The 12,495-nt window shown below is 38.1% G+C and overlaps 1 long non-coding RNA gene across 1 annotated transcript in view; it reads right to left on the bottom strand.

Moving 5' to 3' along the window:
• Positions 1 to 1,658: 1,658 nt before the first annotated feature.
• LOC139035178 (uncharacterized) overlaps positions 1,659 to 12,495 on the bottom strand; it is a 55,936-nt gene continuing 45,099 nt past the window's right edge. The window contains exons 2-3 of the long non-coding RNA XR_011487765.1: positions 8,356 to 8,417; positions 1,659 to 6,283 (exon numbers count right to left, since the gene is read on the bottom strand). This is a non-coding gene — a long non-coding RNA (uncharacterized lncRNA). The remainder of the gene's footprint in view (positions 6,284 to 8,355; positions 8,418 to 12,495) is intronic.

Below are 12,495 nucleotides of genomic sequence, written 5' to 3'. Positions count from 1 at the left end.
AGTTTGCTCTACGTTGTCTAAGAAAGTCCAAAAATGGATTATCTGGTGGTTGAAAGTTAAAAAAAAAAAAAAGAAGACAGCTTTAATTTGCTGGAAGAAACCAAACCTGTATTTTGGTCTACATCAAACACTGAGAGACTGATGTTCCTGTTTCAACAGTTTATCTAATGGACCTAGATCACAAACCTCTGCTTTTTATGCCACTGCCTTTAAAGTTTATAAGATGATAGCTTTAGCAAGAGGTATCTATTAAGGGTGCAGTGTAGTTGTTTTGCCTGACATGGACAGCCTTGTTTGGAATCTGTTTTTCTGATGTGCTTCCAAAAGAAGACTTATCTTTAATGGGAATGCTAGATCTATTTTTTTAGTGCAGAGGTCTTCTTACTCTTATAAGGAGACTAATAGTCTGTGGTGTAAATAATTGAAATTTGGAGCATATTATAAGAAGGAAACTTTGATTTAAGCAATTTTGGAGAGTTTTTAAAGCAAATTTCATAAATTATTTTAAGCAACTTAGGGGATGTTTATTATGATGGGATAGTTTATATGTGCCTGGCCTGTTCTCATATAAATATAAGAAGTATTTTCAATAGAATTATTTCATTATGTATTTTTAAATCTATTATATATTTTACATATTATATAAATTTAAAATTATATAATTTAATATATTAAATGTATTTAATATGTTTTACATATATGTATATATGCATACACATATATAGCATTACATATGATATATTAGTACATATATCATTATATTGCATTACTATATGTGTATATGTATATATACAAACACAATGTAGTACATATGTATGCACGTGTATAATCCAATATACTGTGTCCACCTCATGCTGTTTTCCTCTGATAATTCCCTGATATGTGTATAGTAGAATATACTGTGTCCAGCTCAGGCCATTTTCCTCTAATAATTCCCTGATATTCTTTCCCTAAGTGTGTTGCCATAAATGGCATGTTTTGATGGGGAAAGTACTGGAGTAAAAGTCAGCAAATGTGTGTGTACCTTATGAATGACTCTAGTTGGTCCTTTAGTATCCCTGACTCCACTGGTTGAATAATGATGAATTTAGACTTGCATTAACTTTAGTACTCCTTTTCAGATCTATGTTACTAGGTTACATCTAGTTCTGGGTTTGGACTAGGTTAAATCTGAGATGGTGAAAAAATTATTCAGAAGAAAATAAGTAATAGCAACACAAATAAGAAAGATATGAACAAAATTGTCACTTAAGGTATATTTTCATTCATTTGCAAGTGGTTTCTACATAGAAACCACTGCGTAACAGATAATCTCACATGTGAAGGTCTAGATGCAATAAAAGAAAAGAAGATATGGATTTCACCTGCACTTTTTAGCCCAGTTCTTCCCACCCTTAACTGTAATGTCTGTCTACTGTAAATATTATTCTACCCCAGGGCTTATACCCATGAAATCAACTAGACAGAGAAAGAAAGAATTTATCTTCATATCTAACTAAACAGACTTCATTTGGTGGGTATAATTCTCCTTAGGTTAACAGTGTAATATGTTCCTCTGTGACACAATGTGTACCCACTCATTGTGCACTTTCTTCCATTTAACTGTTACATTTTCTTTTCAGTAAATTAGCCTTTACATTCTCAAATTCACACATGAATGCTCTTTAAAGAAGGTTTATTAAGTTGGCTCATTGTCTCTGTGATTCTGATAATCACTGCAAATTAAGACTTTGCACCATCTCTCTCTGACATTACGTTTCTCTTGGAAGCTAAAGAAAGAAACAGCCACAGTATGAGCTACATGCAACTTTCGTACCTTTACAAGATATTTTTTTTCTGGAATATTAATCATTTTCCCAATTCTTCTCTAACAGGTTGCTTAAAACTGAGCATTTATCTAGAAATTGTATATACATATATAATTTGTATAAATGCATATGTATGTGTCTATGTAAATATAGTACATTTATATACGCAGATATATTTTGCATGCATACAATACATAGTGTTAGCTTGTGATTAGATAGTAAGAGATAACTCATTTTATTTAATTTTTATAATACTTTTGTCTCTTATCTGATCATACAAAGCATTCTCCAGCTCTCTTGCCTCCATCACTTCTGCCCCATCCTAGTTTGCCATTCTTTGTATACATCTATGTGGTTATATCTGAAACACTGTTCTATTTTACAAATATTTGGTAAAAGTTAGTCAAAACATAGCACAGTATTGTAAACATCTGTATTTACCTTATTAAAATCTGCTTTTTTTCTCTTTGAACAAGTCTTTAATTCAGTAAGGTCTTACTATAGTAACCATGCACAGAGCTAAGAACTGAGGCAATCACATTGAACAGGAAAGCCAACAATGCAAATACTTATTTTTCAGGATGTGATAAGTGCTATAAAGATATTATATAAAATCATCACAGAAAAGATAAAATAATAAACTTTGCTTGGGCAAATACAATAAGTTAAACAAAATCCTTGAAAAAATGTTTCACTTTAAACATTTTTAGAAACCATGACATATTAAATTGACCCCTAAAAAAAAATAAGGAATTCCTTGAGGAACTTTCCAAGGAAGTACCAAGAAAGAAAAAGAAATGAAATAGAGGTGAGAGACAGGAGCAGCTGTATTAGTTTTTTTTATATTCCAAAAACTGTGCACAAAGTTTTATACAAAGTTAAAATTTTCATGTTTACAGTCTCTGCTATTATCCACAGATGAAATTAGGAAAATAATAATCATACAGTATGCCTTCTATGATGTTATCAAATATATAATTTCTTTATATCTAAAATATTTAATAAGGAAAAATGTATATAGTTTATCAAAATTTTCAAAAATTTATACTGCATTTTTCTTATCTAATAGTAAATGCAATTTATCATTAGAATTTATTGCTAAATCATTCATGGCAAGGTGGTTATTTTAATTGCTTTCTTTCAGACTCAATATTTTAAAATAAAGTAAAAATTTAAAAATCTCTTATATTTTATTATTCTGTCGGGGAACACTCCCATAAAGCATCTACTTCTGAAATATAATAACAATTCATCCTTATGATAACATTAGATTTTTCAAAGTCTAAAATTGCTTCTAAATCATCACAAATTGAATTATATTTGATATGATTTTAATGTTAAGCACATCTTTTTTCTCTGTAATTCTTGAGAACTTGTGATTACATACTCAAAAAAATCTTTATTAGTGTATTAGTTTTCTAGGGCTGCCATAACAAAATACCAAAGACTGAGTGGCTTAAAAAACAGAAATTTATATCTCAACGGTTCTGGAGGGAGGCTAAATGTCCAAGACTTTATCCTGAGGTCTCCCTATTTGACTTGCAGATGACTGCTATTTCTCTGTACCTTCACATGCTCTTTCTTCTGTGTCCGCACAACCCTAGTGCCTTTTCATGTATCCTAATCACCTCTTTCATGCTTCAGCAAGCTTTTTTTTTTTTTTTAATAGATATATCACTGTACATTTGAATAGTCTAGAATATCTTGCCATGGACTTCTGGATAAGATTAAAAATAAGTCAGCAATATTGTAGGATTCATTTTCAAAATAATAAAAGATTTAGAGTATCTGATCCCTGTTGTCTGTCAAAATAACACTTCGGATGGAAAAAATAATTTTTGAGTACAGTTGACCTTTGAAAAACATGGATTTGAACCTGCATGGATCCACTTATTTGTGGATATTTTTCTATAAATATGTTAGAAAATTTTTAGAGATTTGTGACAGTTTGAAAAGACTTGCAGATAAACTGCATAATCTAGAAATATAAAGGCAATAAGTAAAAGTTGGATGTGTCATTAATGCATAAAATTTGTGGTAGGTAGTGTCTATTTTATTATTTGCTACCATAAGATATATACACACCTATTACAAAACTTTACAATTTGTCAGAATTACACACACACCTATAGACTATACAGGGTGCTATTCTCTGTCAAGAGAAAATATGACCTTGAGTCATACCATGGGCCCTTCATGAAGTACCACGAGTGATGCTGGAAATCCTCCCAATAAGCTGAGAAAAGTCACAATGTTACAAGAAAAGCTAATTGATTTGTACTGTAGATTGAGATCTATAACTGTGGTTATCCACCAGTTTAAGACAAGAGTCCAGCCTAAGAACCATGGATAAAAATGAAGAAAAGGAAATTTGAGAAGCCCCCTATAGCTATACCAGTAGATGATGCATGTGTGAAAACCTTGTATATTTTTTTGCGAAATAACTTTTAATCATATATTGAAAATGCAGTTTCTGTGTGGATACAGGATAGAAAAGGCCTACCTGTAGATCCTACTATAATTTGAGGAAAAAAAATGAACTTATTAAATGGCAACTTAAAGCAAAAAGAAAGTGAAGTATCTAAAGTTGGGGGATTTAAGGCCAACAAAGGATGGTTTGATAATTTTAGAAAGAGATTTGGCTTTAAAAGAAATGTCAAGATAGCAAGAGAAGAAACTTTTGCTGGCCAAGAGGTAGCAAATACTATGTAAAATATTTATTAGTAAGGAAGAGAAGGGAACATCAAGATATAAGGCAGGAAGGGAGAGCTATACTATACTGTTTTGTGCAAGCACTATAACAGTAAAGATAGACACAAAATCCACAGACTGAAGAATGCAACAATGTTCTGAGTATTATATAAGTTGGTATTTGGGGTTTGAGATAAATTTTTGAGTAATAGAATCATAACTTGACAAAAAATTCTATAACTGAATTGACCTGAGAACTGAAGATGATGGACATTTTATTTTCTTTTTTTTTTTTGATGGACATTTTCTTGTTGCTTCATTTTTAATCATCTCCCCAACTGGACTTCAAAGTATTTCAGGGTTTGCTCCTTACCCTATCCCAGTCTTCTGTCTACACTCACTCTCTTGATGATCACTTGAAGCTTCGTTAAAAGATAAAATGGGTCCCCTCTACTCACAGGACACTTTTGACACCAAATGTTTGGGTTTTCCACATCAAGAAATTCTCTCCAATTCTCTGTGGATACCAATTTATTGTCCTAAAATTTAATTCATTCTAAAACTAAATGTTCAGAATTAGTGCAGAAGCCACAGGTTAAAGGCTCAGTCCCACGAGACTCCCCATTTCAGATGTTGCTGGCAAGTCTGCTATTTCTGTACCTTTGAGAACCAGTTATAAATTTACATTTCCCGTGACTTCTTCCTTGGCTTTGATAATTTTCTAAGCTCTTAGAAGTCAGAGTAAGATTTACTTAGATTTGTTTATTATAAAAGATATACTAAAAAGTACAGAGAAATAATCAAATGAAGAGGTGCATAGCACAGGTACAGAGAAGGGACACAGAGCTTCCATGGCCCTGTGGGTATGTCGCCCTACCAGCACCTCAATGTGGTCATCAACACAGAAGCTTTTCAAAACCCACTGTTGAGGGGATTTATGGAGGCCCATTACATAGGCATGGATTATTAAATTATTAGTTATTGGTGATTAAGTCAATATTCAGCCCCCCTCTCCCTTTCCCAGAGGAAATTGGATGAAAGATAACATTTCACACTCCCTAGTCACATTGTCTGATTGTTCCTCTGGCAACTAGCCTCTATTCTCTGCTCAAGTGTAGTTAAAACAGAATTATTTTAAATTTATAAAATATACTCCTCTCACCACTATCACTCAGGAAACTCCAAGAGTTTTAACAGTTCTATGCCAAGAACTGGTGATACAGAGCAACAATATGTTTCTTATGACTGCAGCACCACAGTCATGTGTATACATATTTAATTATGTGGTGGTGACTGCATGTTTGTATCTCTAGATAACACCTTCACTCTGAACTCAATTCTCCTCTATATATGTACCAACTCAATATAATGCCTCAGTTCAGTTCAGTCACTCAGTCATGTCTGACTCTTTGAGACTCCATGGACTGCAGCATTCCAGGCTTCCCTGCCCATCACCAACTCCTGGAGCCTACTTGAACTCATGTCCAATACCATGCCATCCAACCATTCATCCTCTGTCATCCCCTTCTCCTCCTGCCTTCAATCTTTCCCAACATCAGGGTCTTTTCCAATGAATTGGTTCTTCGCATCATGTGGCCAAAGTATAGGAGTTTCAGCTTCAGCATCAGTCCTTCCAATGAATACTCAGGACTGATCTCCTTTAGGATGGACTGGTTGGATCTCCTTGCAGTCCAAGGGACTCTCAAGAGTCTTCTCCAACACCACAGTTCAAAAGCATCAATTCTTCAAGGCTTCCCTTGTGGCTCCGCTGGTAAAGAATCTGCCTGCAATGAGAGAGATCTGGGTTTGATCCCTGGGTTGGGAAGATCTCCTAGGGAAGGGAAAGTCTACCCACTCTAGCTTTCTGGCCTAGAGAATTCTATTAACAGTATAGTCCATGGGATGGCAAAGAGTTGGACACAGCTGAATGACTTTCACTTGTGTATTCCTCATTAATACAATGCCTAGTATGTATCTCAAATTTAACTTGCCCAACTTGTCTTACGTGTGTGTGTGTGTTTGTGCATGCACATGATGTGTTAAATTGCTTTAGTTGTGTCCGACTCTGTGATCCTATGGACTGTAGCTTACCAGACTGCTCTGTCCATGGGATACTCCAGGCAAGAATACTGGAGTGGGTTACCATGCCCTAAAGCTTCCTCTCCCCTACCTTCTATCATGTGAAAAATGACCCTCCTATTCACCTAATGGCTCATATTCAGAATCTCACTACATCTTCCCAATGATCATTTTACAAATCCAGACAGTGTTTTAAACAATATTATCACTGACTGGCTATATTAAATAATCTTTCCAGAAGAAAAAAGCACTTATCTTGCATTTGGGCAGACATGATATATTTATTTGTGTCTATAAACCCTCTTAGGACTTCTCAGGTGGTTCAGTGGTAAAGAATCTGCCATCAAATGCCAGAGACAAAGAGATGTGGGTTTGATCTCTGGATCAGGAAGATCCCCTGGATGAGGAAATGGCAACCCACTCCAGTATTCTTGTTTGGAAAATTCCATGGACAGAGGAGCCTGGCAAGCTATAGACTGTAGGGTTGCAAAGGAGTCGGACACAACAGCAATTGAACATGAGCAAAGTAAACCCTCTTATGCTGCCAACTGCAGGAAATCAGAGACTTTATTTTGAATACTATAACATTACATCACCGACTTAATGGGCATGAGTTTGAGTAAGCTCCAGGAGTTGGTGATGGACAGAGAAGCCTGGCGTACTACAATCTATGGGGTTACAAAGAGTCAGACATGACTAAGAGACTGAATTGAACTGGACTGAACTAAGAGGATTACAAATATGGTACAAATGAAGCTGATACATAGGACATCATATAGTTTGGGTTCAACTGCATGCCCCACAAAAGTTATGTGGAAGTTCTAATTTGTGAGACCTGTCTATATGGCCTAATTTGGAAATAGAATTTTCTCTCAAGGCTACATCCTTGTAATGGTTCTAGTTATGGGAACAGTGGGCAAAACTAACATTCATCACATGCCCAGTCTTCCTCAGTGATCTCTGAGCTGTCAGCAAGAAATTTCACTGGCATGGAGGTGGCTTCTTTGATGGCTGTCTGGCTGTTTGGATGCAGACAACACAGCAACAGTATAGGCACATGCAGGAGAAAACTCAAATTAAGATAATGATTCTCAAAGTAAGCAATATTTTTTTCCAAGAGTCCCATGATTGCATTTATTAAGTCCCTTTAGCTGGAGGTCAGACCACTCAGTGAGTTCACACGTGTCCCCATGTGATTTAATAAAGATGACACTTTAGCAGACAAGTATGAGCACACAACACATTGTTTAGCAAATGGGACAGGTGCACCCTTGTGAGGCAGGGACAATGCCCCAAATCATCCTATTTAGGAGAACAGCTTTTCTCATTAAAAATATTTCAGTGTTCAGTAACTACAGGCTTTGTTGGCTTATTATATAAGGCTTGCTGGGTGAATTTAGTAAGGGCTTCTGTAGGTGCTGTAATATCTTTCAGGCCAAATGGCAGGGGAAAAGACAGTGGCTGAATGATCATACCAGTGGAGAAGAGAGTGCATCCATCTGGCCTTGAGGAGAGGAAGGATGGTAGCTTTAGGGGCTTGACCTGGCTGTGCATACTGTACGTACATGTTGTCCAAGAGAGGCAACACTGTCAGGCATAAGGAGCTGGACTGGGGACAGAATGCACCAGGTGAGGACACTCACTTGCTCCTCTCTCTTGATGGTATATGTTCCATCCCAAGTACAGTACATTTCAACGGGTCCAGCTTGGGGCAGGGCCATAGGATCCCAGTAGAGACTGAGTGGTCCCCCTTAACCCATAGTGCAGAGTAACTTACCCAAGCTGGTGGATGTCTTGTTGCAAATTCCAGTAGATAACTCATTCCCCAGACATGAGAATCTGAAGCATAACACATGGATCCACAGTGAGAGTTGGGGAATAGCTATTCTCCGTGACTTTCATGGCTTTATGGCATTGAGTGTTTTGGCAAGGATCCCCAATCTAGTGCATGGGGTAAGAGGTCCTTGTGTGTGTGCTGTTGCTCAGTGGGCCAACCTTTGTGACTCCATGGACTATATAGCCCACCAGTGTCCTCTGTCTGTAGAATTCTCCAGGCAAGAATACTGGAGTGGGTTGCCATTTCCTCGTCCAGGAAATCTTCCCCACACAGAGATCAAACCTGAGTCTCCTGCATTTCTTGCTTTGGCAAGCAGATTCTTTACTATTGAGCCACCTGGGAAGCCCAAGTGGAGATGATTTTACCTGTTAGTAATTTAATCTGCTTCTTTAATAGTACATTTTTCCTTTTCATTTACCCTGCTGCTTGTAAGTTATAGGAAAGATGGAACTTACATTCAACATCAGTTCTTTTCCCAATTTAGTATATCAAGACTTTGTAGTCTGACCCTCAATCACTGTCTAGTTGACGATGGTATCTGTATATGACACTCAGTTTCTCTCAGTGTAGTTCAGTTCAGTCGCTCAGTGGTGTCTGACTCTTTGCGACCCCATGAACCTCCCTGTCCATCACCAACTCCCAGAGTCTACCCAAACCCACGTCCATCGAGTTGGTGATGCCATCCAACCATCTCACCCTCTGTCGCCCCCTTCTCCTCCTGCCCCCAATCTTTCCCAGCATCAGAGTCTTTTCCAATGAGTCAGCTCTTTGCATCAGGTGGCCAAAGTATTGGAGTTTCAGCTTCAACATCAGTCCTTCCAATCAAGACCTTTGTAGCCTGACCCTCAATCACTGTCTAGTTGAGGATGGTATCTGTATATGATACTCAATTTCTCTAATCTCTAAGTAATGGCAGCTTGGTTTGTCTGGTGACAGGGTGATAGCTTAGGCTAGACCAGATGCAGTGTCCACACAACCCAGGGCATATTTAGAATATTTACTTAGACAGCAGGAGCTAAAATAGTCAATTTCCCAGTCCAGTTGGTACTCTAGTGGATGGCCCCAGACTCCTGTGGCAGTCACCTTGGATGTTGTTTATAAAACATCAGACATGCAATTGCTGCATTAACAAATTCACTGTATTTGAAGGATAATCTGGCATCCTGGGCAATAAGCCATCTTCCCCAGTGATACATCCAAGCTCTGTATCTACTGAAGAGCCAGTCATAAGAGTTTGTACCTGGACTAGGTCATCAGCTTCCTAACTGCCAGTACCTTATAAGCTAGGGCATGGAAAACAGTGAAGACTTGCCTCGCTTTTGCAGGCAAACCTGAATGTTTCAATCCTTGATCCTACAAGGGCTTACTCATGATCACCCATCTCCCAATTTCCCATTGTCCAATCCATAAGGTCAACCCCTTTAAAGCAGCCCAGATTTCAGTACAAAGGATTAATAGCCAGGGCTCATATGTGATCACCAGCCAAACTACTGTGAATTTAGCTCACTGACTGCTGCAGTTTGTTCCTGTTTCTAGGCATCAGTGGAAGTTTCTCCCATTGCCTTCTTACCTGCCACAGAAATAAGCATGGGGTTGGAGAATCTACATACTCTACCCAGCCTAGCAGCACATGCATTTCTAGAGAAAGCAAGCTGGTGGTTATGGTGCTTCTCTGCTACAAATAGGTATGACTTGTTGTTAAAGAGGGAGTTTTAGCCATGGCAGAAGTGGGTCAATGGAGTATATTCTCAATTCGCCTCTTGATAGAAAGGAGAGTTCTCACTGTGAGATGCTATTACCCTGTGGGAAGCTCTACATGAAGGAACACTGTGTATAACTGCTAGGAGCTATTGCTCTGTGGGGGCTATCAGGTTTCTGCCCCTTTCCAGAGCTGGAGCCAAAACCTAGCGGTACTTTCTCCTTCTGTTGTCTCTGCCATAGTGCCCAACCCACAGCTTCCAAAGTTATAGACATGTCTGTGCTGTGTGCTGTGCTTAGTCTTTGCACCCCATGGACTGCAGCCTACCAGGCTCCTCTGTCCGTGGGGATTCTCCAGGCAAGAATACCGGAATGGGTTGCCATTCCCTCCTCCAGGGAATGTACCAACTCTGGGATCAAACCCAGGTCTCCCTCATTGTAGGCAAATTCTTAACAGTCTGAGCCACCAGGGAAGCCCATAGACACATCTAACTTAATTCAAACGGCATCCATTCTTAGAAGATGCCTAGAGCTTTAATCTGCCTTACCAGTCTTTTTGCTTTCTCAAAGGTCACTTGTTACTCTGATCTCCCATCACATACATGCCCTTTCTTTACCAAGTGATATATAAGGAATGGAAGTGCCGTGCCAGATAGGGAATAAAATTCCTCCAAAGCCCCCAAACACCTACAAATGCTTATATCCTTTGACCATTTTTAGGGGTTGGATAGACTTGTGTATTGCTCAGATAGCTCAGTGGTAAAAGAATCCACTTGCAATGCAGGAGATGCCTCTTGTGCAGGAGACATGGGCAGTTCCTAGGTCAGGAAGATCCCCCGGAAAAGGAAATGACAACCCACTCCAATATTCTTGCCTGGAAAATTCCCATGGACAGAAGTGCTTGGAGGACTATAGTCCATAGGGTCGCAAAGAGTTGGATAGGACTTTGCAACTAAACAAGAAGATTTGCTTCTGGTCATTCACTGCTTGAATCTTATGCAACCTAACAGCTTCCAAAACTTTGTGGTAGGATTTGGGCCTTGAAGTTTCTGTGTGTTCACTGCTCATCCACTCCCTTGTAGAGGTTCAAGCAAAGTCTGCAGAGTGTCCTAGAGCAGAGACAAGTCTTCACATTTAGCAATAATCTTCACATTTAGCATTATGTCATCAATGGAGTGGGCCCATTTTACTGATGTGGGGACAGAGAACAGGAGCAGGTTTAGGGCTCCCATCACATGACATCTTGTGGGGCTGTGCAGGTGGCCTTGGGAAAGTGCTTGAAATTCCCATTGCTGCCCCTCCTACGTGAAAGGAAATTGATTTTAATGATCAGAAACCTGTGTTGTTCAGTCTTTCATGAATCTTGAAGAAGCACTTTTGCAAGAACATTTTTGCAAAAGCCTCAGTGTAAAACAATAACCATAACTAACAAAAGGCTTAAAAACCATGGTTAGAGTTCATTATAATGCAGCTGACAAGAAAATTTGGTTTCTTTTTTTTTCTTTGACATATTTTAAAATTATGACATTATACCCAGAATTTCTTTATACCCTAAAGAAAATTTAGCATCTCTTCTTATCTGACAATGCTTCCCAAGTATTTTCAATGATCAGATAAGCCTAGTTATTTTAATATTTCTCTTTTATAAGGAGATAAGACACATCTTTTGAGGCATTCAAGGGTCTTGGAAAATACCCTGAAAACAAAGTTAGTTCAAGATCAATAAGATAATTTAGAATTTGATTTTAAGAAAGTCTACCAAAAGCATCAAAAGGTTTAAAACACTTGATTTAATAGATCATAGCCCATTGGGAAATAATAATACTTAGTTGTCTATTTGATCAGGGCTTCCCAGGTGATGCTTGTGGTAAAGAGACCACTTGCTAATTCAGGAGATGCAAGAGATGCATGTTCAATCCCTGGGTCAGGAAGATCCCTTAGAGGAGGGCATGGCAGCCCACTCGTATTTTTGCCTGGAGAATCCCATGGACAGAAGAGCCTGGCAGGCTAAAGTTCATAGGGTCACAAAGAGTTGAACAGGACCGAAGCAACTTAAGACATGTGCTATTTAATGAAATGATGATTTAAACTTCAAAGACAAATATAGAAAGTTATATCATTGTAAAAAAATAGCTCCTTATTCTTTCAAAGTTTTGTCTTTGGAAACTATTCTAGCTTTGGCAACAGTGGGAAGAATGTACTTTCTAAAAATAAGGGAGCCTGAGGAGGGCCCAGTTGTCCAGGACAAGCTTATGGATCAACTTGTAGTCTCTTTGTCTTGATTACTTCCTCAAACAGAATGCTAATACAGATTTTAGTACCTGAAGTAGAGTATGGTTGTAACAAATACACAAATGTGGAATTGGCTTTGGAATTGGATAT

The sequence above is a fragment of the Odocoileus virginianus genome, chromosome 5, assembly GCF_023699985.2.
Source record: "Odocoileus virginianus isolate 20LAN1187 ecotype Illinois chromosome 5, Ovbor_1.2, whole genome shotgun sequence".
Lineage (NCBI taxonomy): Eukaryota > Metazoa > Chordata > Mammalia > Artiodactyla > Cervidae > Odocoileus > Odocoileus virginianus.
Note: the sequence above shows the minus strand (reverse complement) of the source record. Positions and strands in the feature narration are given on the sequence as shown.